At 54.0% G+C, this 13359-nt stretch overlaps 1 long non-coding RNA gene across 1 annotated transcript in view; it reads left to right on the top strand.

The window, feature by feature from the left end:
• The window catches only part of LOC109444937 (uncharacterized), a 109380-nt gene that overhangs the window by 78653 nt on the left and 17368 nt on the right, over positions 1-13359 (top strand). Inside the window, exon 3 of the long non-coding RNA XR_016018261.1 lies at positions 5796-5908. This is a non-coding gene — a long non-coding RNA (uncharacterized LOC109444937). The remainder of the gene's footprint in view (positions 1-5795; positions 5909-13359) is intronic.

Genomic DNA, 13359 nt, shown 5'->3' with positions numbered 1-13359 from the left:
CTGGTTCTCCAGCTTGTCAACGGCAGATCTTGGGACTTGTCAGCCTTTGTAGTTGTGTGAGCCATTTCCGTATCATAAAGCTGTGTATCTATAGCTGTATCATTCTGTCTCTATCTCTGTCTCTCTACCTCTCTTTATAGATTGTTTCCCTGGAGAGCCCGACTAATACAGCAAGTAAGACTAGTTTTCCATTTCCAGTTACATAAAGCGTCCTTATTCAATCTATTTGTTTACATGCAAAAGGAGTTCCTTTAAGGAAAGATATTAAGTACATGATAGTAGAGGTAGGTATTGGATTTGGCAAAAGTGGTGAAAAGGATTTGGGAAGTGCAGAGGCCCGGGGAGGGCTGCACAGAGCCACAGACCTCTGCAGGAACAGGAAGGGTCAGGAAGAGAGCTGAAATCCTGACCACTTGTCCCACCCTCTGGGGGTAGGGAGGTACAGATGACCAGCAGGGAGGTGGGCAGTGTCTACAGTGTTTGGACAACCCAGTGGCTCGTGTCAGGGTATACTAACTGCTGTCACAAACAATCTCAAAATCTCTGCAGCGCACCCCAATCCAAGGTCATTTCTTGCTCACGCGCAGCAGTCCTGTGAAGGGCACTTGGGGAGGAGGAGACGACCCTGCTCCAAGCTGTCATGCCAGGGCCCGACCTCGCCCCACGGAGCAGCTCTGCCCTAAGCTTTCTGCGGTGATGACCACGTGCTCCATCTGTGCTGCCGTGACTGGGTACTTGGAATGCGGTGCCCTAACATGGGAGTTGCTTTCTTTTGAAGTAATTGCAATGGGAATAATCACAGGTGACTAGTGGCTGCATATTGGACAGTGCAGCCTAGAGCCCCCTCTTATTAGCCCTCATCCAGGGAGTGAGAGGGAGAGACTGAACGAGAACTTCTGTGGGCTGGCCTTGGAGATGACATACAGAAGTTCTTCACTCCCTCCCACACGCCCTGGTCAGGGTGTGTCATCTGGCTGCACTGTATTCCCCAGAACAAAGGCTAGGTATGTTCCTGGAGGGAGAGGGGCAGGTTTGGTGAGAACCCAGCAGAAGAGAGTGACGCCACCTGGTAAGCCGCACTCTGGGGGAAAGCACTGGGCACTGGCGGGGGGGGGGGGGGGGGGGGGCAATGGAAAGGCTGGGCCTCTGCTGGCAGATTGGTAGCCCTGTAACGTGAGCTCAGTGTTGGGTCTCTCCGAGTAGAAGGAAGCCAAACCATGGAGGAAGTGGAGAATGGGGATATATTGAAGGCTGAGACCTGGATAAAGGATAGGCCCTGGTCTCCTTTTGGGAGACAGAACACAGGCAAGGAACAGAGCAGGCCCTTCAGGGAGGGCGCCCAACCCTGACTGAGTCTCTGCACACCCGAGGGCTGCCATAGGCCCCTTAGGGTTTCCTTCCCTTTGCCACAGCTTTGAGGTGGGGACGGGCTGAGGGCAGGAGGGGCTCAGGGGTTCTAGCAGTGTGGGGAGGGCGGGGAGAGGTGCTATAGGGAGTTAGCTAGTTATCTCAGAGGGTGCCAGGAAGGGGTACAGTACACCAGCTGTGGGCGAGGCATTCATTAATTTCTTCAATCACATATGCAACAAGCAAATGAAAGACCTGCCATGGGGCAGGCAGAGACCCAGGGACTTTGATGAAATTGTTTCAACAGAGAAACGTTTTGATGCACTGAAAAATCACATCTTTATACTCCCAGCCATTTTCTAATGAAGAAACGTATAGACCAGACATCTCCACCCCATCCCCAAACCTCATCCCCTGGTCACCCCTCACCCCTAGGGTGGGTATCAGGGATGGGTGGGAGTTAGAACACGCTAGGACTCAGGGACCTTAAATATGGCTAGTGGCTGAGCCAAATCAGTTACATGGCAAACATTGTGTCAAGTTGGCGATGTGACAATGTCCTGCTTTTGCCAGGTTCTGTGCTCAGTGTGGGCAGTTTTGTGTAGGAGGTGATACCTGCGCTGGGCTTTCAAGGCGAGGTGGGATTTGATGGGTAGAGATGGAGGGGGGACAGTCTAGGCAGGAAACGCAGAATGAGAACATCTAGGAAGAAGGGCTGTAGGGGTGAGGGTGTCATGGAAGACACAGCGGGAAAGATTTGCTGCGGCCAGCTGGGTCTTGCACGCCAGGCTAAAGGGACCGCCTTTATTCTGGGGGCAGAGGAAAGCCACTGAGGGGCTTTGAGCAAGGCCCTGGCATAACCAGCCTCTGAAAGTGTGCGGGGCTGGGTCAGCGGGGAGACATGAGTAGTATGAGATGTGACAGGAAGCAATTGCAGTCGTCTGGAGACGGGCCTGGACCAGGACGCTGGCCCCGACAGTGGACAGGGCTATGTGTGTGTGTCTAGGGAAAGTGGGGCAGGGCTTACTCATTAAAGACCCCAGTGCAGGATTTGGTTTAACAGCTTGACAAATATGTCTGTGTCCAGTCTGCGCTCGCTCAGACACGACTGGCTCTTGGTTATGTGGACGGGTCTAGAGAGCGAAGGCTCGTCACGTACCGCCATCCTTTTCCATAAGAAAAACCCAAGCCGTGTGCTGCTGGCTTAGGAAAAGACGTGGGTACCGTGGATTTCTTTTAACCCAGCAACATCCCTCTGAGCCAGAGAGGCTGCTCCTGGGATGGAGGACCCATGATTCTTGGGGGGATAAAGAAAGGGCAGGGATGGAAGGTGCTGCTCAGCTTGGGGGCCCAGGGGAGCCCCACACGGGCCTGAGGAGGTGAGAAGGCGGGTGGGCGGGGAAGGCAGCAGCACTAAACCCAAGGACAGGGCAGTCCCCCAGAGATGGAAGCGAGAACACCATGAAACTGGCTGTTTTGCATCACATTAAGGGACCGCTGTGCATTTACAACAAGGACTTTGGGGGTTACAGCTGAGTCTGACAGCAACCTGATTCCTTTCCCGAGGCCAGCTGGGGGCTTGGGGGAGAGAGTTCCTTTGCCACGAAGACTTGCAGTGGCGAAACCCGAAGGGAAAAGTGGCATTCCGTCCTGAACTGAGAAGGCAGCCATGTCCTCCCTGTGTGTGTTTCTGTAAGCTCAGAGGCCCACATTCGCGCTCCAGCTAAGTGTCCAATTAGAGAGCTTTCAAAGGGGGAAAGCCTTCAAGGTACTTGGGTGTTCGGGGGGCTGTTTTGATTCAGTTTTTCTTTTCCATTGTGGTTTGTTCCCAAATGGAAGTGGCAGGAAAGGCAGTGACTTATCTAGGTGCAGTTTATCTCCCGCTCATTACAGCACAGGGAGAAGCTGGCAGGGCCTCCAGCGGTTCCTCTCCTTCCCCGTGTGAGTGGGTTGTGAGTGCGTGGGTGGAGCTGGAGCCACCCAGGTACCTCCTCGCAGATTTGCAGAGAAATCCTGGCCCGGTGATGAACAAGGCAGATCATTTCACCTCCGGCTCCAGCAGCCCTCTCCATGGGGCTGAGCTCAGACCTCCGGGCAAGTTCTCAACCCCCCCACCCCCACCCCAGTGCCTTCTCCAGGCTTCTGCACGCGTTCCCCAAGTGCTGAGCAGTCAGAGATGTGGCCCTCGTCATCATCCATAAGCATGTCACGTGGGTCGCAGCTCGGCTGGGGACCAGCTCTGTGCGGAGTGACCGGGCGGAGCGGGGCACCCCAGGCTGACTCTTGGCTTCGCACCCATGCACGTGGGACTTGGAACGAGTTGTTTCAGCGGCAGGAACTTTATCTTCTTCCGCTAAGCAATGGGAGGACTGGTAGCTCCTGGGGCGCTGGGTGGTGGGAGCCGGAATGAAACAGTTGATGTGCTGGAACAAGGGCCACGCCCCCGGGGCTCCCAGGCGTGCGCAGTGCGGCTCTAAGCACATCCATACGCGGCCGGTGGGCCAGGCGGGCAGACACCCAGCACCTACTGTGCACCCGGGACGCACTTGGCACCGGGCCTGGCAACGGGGGCGGAATGGAGGACACGAGGTTGTGGTCACTGCACCCCCATGTGCCAGTCAAAGGGGGAAGCAGGGTGACCCGGCGCGTAGCACGAGGAGGGCTTCAGTGAGGGGAGCACGGACCGCTGAGGGGGGGAGGCACAGAAAGGGTCCACATTGTCTCCGAGACACTGTGCCAGGAAGAGAGGTCAAGGAAGACGGAGTGTTTCTGGGGCCATCCGCCTTTGGGGCCTGGGGTCCTGACATGGGGTACTGGTCAGCACGGCTGAAACGGAGCTGCTCTTTGAGGGGGGGGGCTGAGCGGAGAAGCAGGGGTGCCTGAAATGCCAGCATCTGACCCCAGAAGCCTACATTGCAGATCCCAGCCCAGGGGGATTGTAAGCAGATGCTGGCTGCCCCTGACCTGCGGGTCCCAGGGCAGAGCAGGAGGGAGCCCCCCACCCGACCCCATAGCTGAGCGGCTGCCCCTCTCCCGCTGCCCTTGGGCAGGCGTTTGGTACTGGGCGTCTCCTCCCGTGAAGCTTCCCTCCCGTTAAGGCCTGCGTTCCTGGGCAGCTCAGCATATGGATGGAATCCGCAGGAGGCAGAGGGAGTGGGAAGGGGTGTCCAGCCTGAAGCGTGTCACAGATGCCCACGGAGAGCTGGGGACGATTAGAGTGAATCATTAATTGTCATTAATATGCTGGAGCATGACAGCCCCACGTTTATTTTTACACTGAAGCCCAGACGTGCCTTGCACATGCTCCAGGCTTAGGAAGACCCAGGGAAACTGGTTGCACATATCACCTGCTAGGCGCCGCAGGACTGGATAGCCTGCCTTCAGCTCGACCCCCTGGCCTGGCAGAAACCATGGCTTCCAAGGGGCCCCTGCCCCCTCCCCTCCTTGGCTGTCTCCCGTGCCCCAGCAGGCTTTCTGTCAAAGCAGGGCCTAGATCTCCACAGCCCATTGACTTATCTGCTAAGGTCCTAGAAGGTGAAGGGAGCCGGTCAGAGAGAAAGTGAATGACATTACAGGGAAGGCCACCATTCAGAATGTTAGACTGCTACCAAGAAATGCAGTGCATCAGAAAGAAAATGCTGAAAAGCGGGACTTTTACAAATGCTAGCTAACCTCTGTATGGGCAAACGGAATTCTCAGTGGCCTTGCCTTTCAAATAGTTTTTTGAGAACCCAGATTTTACTGTAAAATTCATCAGGTAGCTCTTAGGACAAGCTGGTAGCTCTGACCTGAGGAGCTGATGGTGTCGTCATGGAGACACTCATGTAAGCCAGTGGTGTCCTGCGAGGCCAGAGGCCCCACCGGAAGTCGGTGGTGGGGACGGGGTGTTCATGAAGCCGTGAGCAGTGGTGTTGAGCCTTGACTCTGTGTCAGCACCGAGTGAGGCCCATGGCTTCATGACATTCAGCAAAGCTAGTAGGAGTACGAGACGCTCCATCAGCGGAGAGCAGTGGGGCCACACTCCAAGTGGTGGGGACCCTGGCTTTGCTTCCTTCCCCGTCCTCCTGCCAGCTTTCCTTCCAGGGCTGTTGTCCTCTCCGCTTTGTCAGCATGTGGGAGAACTTCATCAGTTTTGTGTTTGTTTCCTGTGGCTGCTGTAACAAATTACCACCAACTTGGTGGCATTCTTGTATAACACAACACACACCGACCATTGTATAGTTCTGTAGGTCAGAAGTCTGACTCAGGTCTCCCTGGGCTGAAATCAAGGTGTTGGCAGGGTTTCTTTCTGGAGGCTCTAGGGGTGAATCTGTTGCCCTGCCTTTTCCAGCTTCTAGAGGCCGCCCTTACTCCATGGCTCATGGCCCCTTCCTCCATCTCTGTGCCTTTCTGCCACAGTCACGTCTCTGTCTAATTATCCTCTTCTGTGTCCCTCTTCCCCATTTAAGGATCCCTGTGACTGCACTGGGCCCACCCGGAGAATCCAGGATGGTCTCTGTATTTGAAGGTCAGCTGGTTAAGAACCGTAATTCCATCTGCAACCTTACTTCCCCTTTGCCAGGTAACTTCACGTGCTCACAGGTTCTGGGGATGAGGACGTGACATCTTTGGGGGGCTGTTATTCTGCCGGCACAATGATGGATCGATAACCATCCTTTGGCAGCACTGCTGGCCCCTCTTCCGTGTACCTGTGTTTGTGTCATACGAGTTCCCGTCATGTCAGGACCAAGCCTGGAAGAGTGTGCTCCTGGGGAGCGTCCTGCACGGCGCGGGCGGGAGCTGTGTTCGCCGAGATCCTTCCAGCTCCGAGGGCTGTGCTCTGACGGCAGCTCTGGCCTGAACTGTGTCTGCCCCAAAAGTCTATGACGAAGCCCGAACCCTGTTGTGATGACACCTGTGGACGGGGCTTTTAAAGGGGTAACGAGGGTTAGATGAGGTCGGAAGGTGGGGCCTAATCTAATAGGACTGGGGTCCTTGTAAGAGGAGCAGGAGCCCCCAGGAGGGTGCGTGCGCAGAGGAAAGGCCGCCGAGGACACAGGGAGGAGGCGGCCGTCTGCAAGCCGAGGAGAGGGGCTCCGGAGATACCAGACCTGCTGACAGCTTGACTTCCAGACGCTGGCAACCAGGACCCCTGACGGGAACAGGGTGACACCGCCATCTCCCCTGGGCCAGCTGTGGAGGAAGTTTATTACTGGTGCGCAGCCTCCGTTGGCACTTCCCTCCTTCGGTCCCCATTCTTGCATCTTCCTTTATCCAAAGGTTGATTCTTTGAAACAAACATCACTTTCTCTGCCTGCTTTCCTCTGTTTCTTTGTTGTTGTTTTTCTTTTCCTGGATGCTGGAATGTTTATTGTGACTCATCTGAGAAGTCCCTTGATGAAACCAAGAACTACAGATACATGGAAGTCTCCTGGACGTAGTTTGTAATGGAAAGAGTCAAGAGACCTCCGTGAAGGGCACTTCAAACACTTAACAGCATGAATCGACCTTGGACCTCACGCTCCTTACCTTGAAACAAAGAGGCAAGATCAGATCCAGGATGACGAAGGTCGGAGCTGACCAATACCAATCGATTCTGAGTGGCTGCCCGGGGCCACAGTAGGAAGGACGCTGTGACCAGTTAGCCACGTCTGCCAAGTGGTTCTGGAGGAGAGACGGGCAGTACGTGGGTCGGGCACCTGTCATCCCAGAGGCAGGTGCATTTTTGGGTCTCTTCCAGCCCCAAGGCTCTCAGACTTTCGTTGCTCACAGGTTCGTGCAGACCCCGGGTCCGAACGTGCTGGATCCTATCCCTGCCCTGCCGGTTTGGACCGCCCGCTCCCTGTGGTCTGCTGACGCCATTGCTCCTTCCCTGGCTCTTTCCTTGTTGGCACCTTTGCTACATCCTCGCAAGCGTCCCTCTCATTGCTGATTAAGGTATTTCCCGGGAGCCTGTTGTTTAGCAACTCCTGTGGCTCTTCATCCCGCAGCCCCCAGGTTCCCGCTGGGCCCCAGCGCTGATTCCATTAAGACTGGCACTGTTGCCAGTGGCCATTAGCTGAAGATCAGCTTTTGGACTGGAAAACTGCTCACCCCCTTTGACGTCCGTCCTTACCACAGTCCAATCAGAGGGGACATAGGGATTGGGTTTTTCTTTTTTTAAAAGAAAGGAGTGGTATGTGTATGTGTGTGTGTGTGTGTTTTTCCCCAAACAAAGCATTTCAGATGCTCATTAGGCAAAAGTATCTATTTTACATGCACCGTAATTGTTCTACCTAAGACGAAACATGTTATTTTTCTTACGTAAAGCTAGAGGCAGTTTATTAGCAGAGGTAATGAACCCACAGTCAGCACTGGCTCACCTCGCATCGCAACCTGCTTGCATCTTCACAGGCAGCGTGGTGGTGCCACAGCACTTATATTTATAAATATGTGCGATGCAATATGAACTGTATTTATGCGGGTGGCATCAATTCTGTTAGCCACCAAATGTGACCTACCTAACGCAGCTGGCGCGAGAACCGGCCTGCAGGTGTGAGGCGGGAGTCCGAGGCCTCTCAGCTCTGTAGCGAGACGCTTTCCTTTTTTTTTTTTTTTTTTTCACCTTGCAGCCTGTGAGGTGCCCTTTCCTCCTGGGTAAAAGGTTGTCTTGTGCGTTGTGTGTTGCACGCCGGCTGTTCTCCTTGTGGGTGGGTGTCAGCCTCTCCCACGCCTCCCTCCGTTCCTACTGTAAGAAATGAATGGAGGTGTCCTGGTAAACTTGTGGGTGTCCTGGCCGGGGGGCGTTGTTTGACGAAGGTGGACAGATCTGCTGGAGTTTGAACAAAGGTCAAGGCTGGAGAAATTTCTCCAGGCGTCCGAGGAACGCTGCCAGGCCAGGCAGAAGTTGTCCCATTGGTGGCAAGCGGCACAAAAGAGTTGAAAGTTTGATGGTCTGTCTGCCAGAGACCCAGGAATGCTCATGTCTTGACCTGACATGACCCAGGAATGCTCATGTCTTGTCCTTTTATAGGGTTTCCCGATATTGAATGGGAGTAAAGAACCCCAGGGAGGAAAAAAGCACTTTATTAATAGCTGGGCTGGTGATGGACTCGGGGGTAAAGAATGCCTTAAAGCCCGAATGTCAATTTGACCTAGGGGTACCTCATGTTGAGTGGAGCCACACGAGGTACTTGTCTTTCTGTGACTGGTTTATTTCACCGAGCATGTCTTCAAGTTTCATCCGTGCGACACAGCTTTGGCGATACCTCGTGGGCAGGCCTACTATCTGTGGTGCTTCAGCTCTTGTCCGAAGCTTCTTAGCAAGTTTCCTTTTCTCAGCGAGATTTACTCTCTAGCCCATCCATGTGTTATCGACATGGCCGGGGAATGGAATACTCTGATTGGCCAGGCCTGGGACACTTGCCCACCTGTGAAACCAGAGGATGGGGCCAACACACCTGTACCCCCGGTTACGGGCTGAGTATGAGGGAGGGGTTGGTCCCGAAGGGGAAGTGGGTGCTGTTACAAGAACAGGGAGCAGAGATGGGTCAGGCAGTGGCAAGAGACATCCCTGTCCCAGCCCATCCAAGAGAAGCTCCCCGGGGCTTAGAATTTCTCTAAGCTCACATGTACCCCTTCTTTTGCCCTCCCTTCCACAACCAATGTCTCCCTGAGTTTCTGTGCCCCATTTTGGCCTTTCCTCTTGGCGCTGCTCTCTCGCTTGCCCAGAGCTTGGTGACCCCATTTCAGGTAATCTGGCCTTCCCTCTGGATGGGACCTCCAGGTCCCCTGTTGCCCTCGCCCAGGCCACCTGACGTGTGAGGGGAGTCAAGCCCAGGGCTCAGGGACAGTGCCCTCGTTTGGGGACACACATCTTTGGAGACCTCAGGCTCACCTGCCTTGCCCTGCCGAGACTCAGAGCCTTAACCTTTGTTCCCCCCTCCAGGTTATTTTCTTCATTTGCCAGGTCCCTGTTCTGATGTGTGGCGCTTGTTGTTCCGTGGTGTTGGTTTGTTATTTTCACTCTGCTCTGTGCACTGACACTTCCTAGAGGTGTGGGCACATTCTAAAATAATGATCTCGCCACGGTCGAGAGACCTGACCCCTCTGCAGTGGTTGGAGCAGCTCTGCTCTGGGGGAGGGGCCAGGGGTTCCGCTCGGGTCCAAGTGCTGGAGCGGCCGGCATGAACCCCTTGGGACAGAAGAGACTGTCCTGTGGGGTGCGCAGAGCCTGGGGCGAGCTGGCGCTCACCTGAGGGCATCAGGCCCCACGGAAAACTGCTCCTGCTATCGAAACACTCCACTGCAGAATAGCAGGGGCTGATTTACCACAGGGTCTGGGCAGGGAAGGAAGGGGTAGGAGCAGGGATCCCAGATCACGAGAGCCCGCAGATGCACCGCGCCTTGCCAGTATAAAGGTACAGGGATTATTCCGTCATTCAAAGGGGGCTCAGTGTCTCTGCTGGTAGCATGTGTTCTGTGAGATCCAGTTCTTGTTGCAGTCAAGTTTCTGACCCCAAGGTGTCCCCTGTCCTCTATCCTTATAGGAGGGAAAGGGCCTTTCTCCACAGTGGACAGGGTGCCTGCTACCCCCGGCCAGGGAAGGCCTTGCGCTCTTTGAACATCCCTGCCCCCCATGCTTCCTCCCACAAGGCCTCCCTCCTTTGGCTGGTTCTGGCCATGGTGATTCACTCCGCTCATAGTTCAGTGGTACCTTGTTTGACATGTTACGGCCCCCAAGTTTAAGATGATACTTCTTTGATTACAATGGAAGGTACGAAAGTGTCAAGATGAGCTCTGGAGACAGACACGCAGGCGAGTCCTGCTTTTCCCTCTGACAAGTGGCCTGATGTGAGCTACTCAGCTTCTTTGTCAGCAAATTGTGATGCCAGAACTATCTTGCTTTTAGGGTTGTTGTGAGGATTCAGTAAAGCAAACCTTTATTCCCTCAACAACTAGAGTCGACGCTTGAACAACGCCGGGGTTAGGGGCGCTGAACCCCTGTGCCATCAAAAATCCGCGTATACCTTTTGAGCCCCCCACCCCCGGCACTGAACTATTAATTGCCTACTGCTGACCGGAAGCCTCACTGATAGCACACATGGTCAAGTAACACATATTTTTTATGTTATATGTATTATATACTATATTCTTAAAGTAAGTTAGAGAAAAAATGTTATCAAGATCATTGTAAGGAAGAGAAAATCCAGTGTTTACTGAAAACAATTTGCATCTGAGTGGACCCATGCAGTTCAAACCCCTGTTGTTCAAGGGCCAGCCGTATTACCGAGTGCCCAGTACGTGTCAGGCACTGTATTAGACCTTTGCTGCCCTGAATGCAACAGTCCTAGTGGATGTAATGCATGCGAGGCACATAAAAGAACGTGGCAGAGTGGCAGGTCCTTGATGAAAGAAAGAGGGGTACCTTGGTCATACCACACAGTGGGTCATTGCTTGGGATGGGTTTCCATTGCTGTGAATGCTGTTGGAGACCCTGCCTCATGCCCACCCAGAAGTGGGACTGGACAGGCCCTGCCACTAGGTAGGGGACAGGCTCTGCAGTCCTGCCCCTCGCTGGTGTGCAGACAGCCCTGGCTAACCAGACGGCTGGTTTCCTAGGACTCCTGGAGCCTCTTCCCACAAGCCCGTGGGGTCTTGTTCTTCAAACCAAGGCCAGGCAAACGCCATGGTGTATAATCCGTGAGCCCGTGGCTGGGCAGCCTTGCTTCTGCTGCTTGCTGCTCTGCGTGCAGCGTGCACACACAGCCCACTCCCCACGCCCTGGCCCACACGCCCACAGTACGGTCTCTGGATGCAGCACTAGCCGTGACCTCACAGCTCAGCAGAGCATGGCCCACTCAGGTGCTCTCTGAGGAGGCAGTGGAAGCGAGGGGCCGCCAGATCCAGAGAGAAGGCGAACCCGATTGACTAGTGATTGAAGATTCCATTTGGGTCCAGAGCAGTGGAGCAGGGCCTGGCGCTGCCTCCTCCTTGGGGCCTGCACAGTTGGCAGGTAATGCCCTATTTCAGCCTCAGATCTCCTCCTCATCCGCACTTCCAAGGCCCCCCTCTGGAGGCAGAATCTTTGGACGTTCCCTCTCCCGTTCCTACGAGGAAAGGAGCTGAGATGCTAAGGGGTGAACAAGAAATGGAGGACGTGAGGGGCCAGTCAGGCCGCCTGGCAGGGAGGGCACTTGTTCCTTTCCTGTGCCTCCCTGAGGCACAGGGCAGCCCGCCGACCCCAGAGCAGCGGGCTCCTCCCACAGAGATCAGGCCTCTCCCTGCCCTGGCTTGTCTCCCTGCCAGGGTCAGAAATTCAATTTGCAAAGATTTCCCCTGGCCTGGGCGATAGCTCCCTTGCCTTGTCTCTGGCTGCTGCTGAATCCGGCCCCCACCTTCCCTTCCCTGTTTCCTTTCAGATTTCACGGATGAAATTGATTCTCTTTAAGCCACTCACAGCGATGCAGCTCAGAGCATTGGGGCCAGTGAACATTTTCTTTAGCAAACTGTCTCCCTCATCTGATGGCTGGTGCCCACTAAACTGTCAGATCTGGGGCGTGTGTGTATGTGTGTGTGATATGATATATGATGCGATCAGGTGTGTGGCAGGTGGGAAGGAATTAAGGAGGGGGTGCAGCTCTCATCTCAGTGGTGAATGTGATGCCCCAAAGGACAGCCCTTCTGTCCGTCCAGGACTGGCGGGGGCCGGATAAAGCAGTAGGTTCTGTGGTCATCTGAGGGGACGCTCCCTCCCCCTGGAAACGGATGGAGGCGGGCAGAGGGACTCTGCATCTCACAACACCAGGAACACAGGTTTCGAGGGAAAACTCCGGCTCGCAGTTCCTCTCAACGCCTCTCTGTCTTCCTTCCTCAGAGGCGGCTGACAGGTTTTCCTAATGCCCGTGCCATTGGTGTCCTTTCATTTTCACAGCCACCAGCATCTTTCGGAGACCCTCAGGGCCCTACAGGCAGTTTGCTGCAACGCGCTCCCAGTGGGACCCTTTTCCTCTTCTCTGCCATCCTCCCACCCTCCAGCCACCTCGGGTTTCCAGAACCTGCCACATTCTTGCTCAGTATGCCTTTATGTACGCTACCCTCCTGCCTCCCCTGTCCCGCCTGCGTGTATTCCTTTCTGGAATATAGTACATGGTCACAAGGTATTGAGTCAATGAGTGGAAGAATGGGTGACAGTCTCGATGGATTGATGGCGGGGAAGCTGATAGGAACATCTGTAGATAAGTTGGTGGGAAGTTGCTTGCATGGAGGTGAATAGATGGATAGAAGGGTGGGTGGGATTTAGGAATAGATTAATAAGTCGATGAATGAATAGGTGTGTGGTGTGATGACTAGATGGAAGGATAGTTATATGAATGGATGGATGGAGAGATGACTGGGTAGGTAGATGAATGAGTAAGTGAATGGAGAGATGAGGGAATTAAAAGGGGGAGGTTACGTGGATGGGTGTGTGGGTGAATAGGTGGGTAGCTGGATGGAAGGATGGGTGAAATTTATGAGTAAGTCAGTGAGTGGATGAATGGACAGGTGTGTGGTTTGATGACTCTATGGAAGGATAGATGAACGAGTGAATGGATAGATAGAGGAGTAATTGATGGGTGTGTGGGTGACTGGATGTATAGGTGAAAGTTTAAGGGAATTAACCCGATTAAAGGGTAAAAGGACTCTAGGAATGGGCGGATGGAGTGAAGACGAATGGGAGAATAGATGAGTGAGTCAATGTAAAGAAGAGAGCACATCCTCCTGTGCTGGTCTCGTTGGGATGATCTAGAGGGAGAAGCTAATCAGTGGGGGTGAGCACATCCTGAGGACCTGGAATTGTGAGGGAACCCCAAATTCCAGCCTCATGTTTATAGACAGTCTTTGCAGATATCTCCTTTTGAGTTTCCTCTCATTGAATGTCTAACCACTATGCTGTACACCTGAAACTAATCTAAAATAATACTGAATGTCAACTATGATTAAAAAACAGTCACAGGGCTGTGGAGTGCAGCTTGGGAAACACAGTCAGTATGTTCTAATACCCACGTACGCTGT

The sequence above is a fragment of the Rhinolophus sinicus genome, chromosome 13 (assembly GCF_057876585.1).
Source record: "Rhinolophus sinicus isolate RSI-liver-muscle chromosome 13, RSI-T2T, whole genome shotgun sequence".
Taxonomy (NCBI): domain Eukaryota; kingdom Metazoa; phylum Chordata; class Mammalia; order Chiroptera; family Rhinolophidae; genus Rhinolophus; species Rhinolophus sinicus.
Note: the sequence above shows the minus strand (reverse complement) of the source record. Positions and strands in the feature narration are given on the sequence as shown.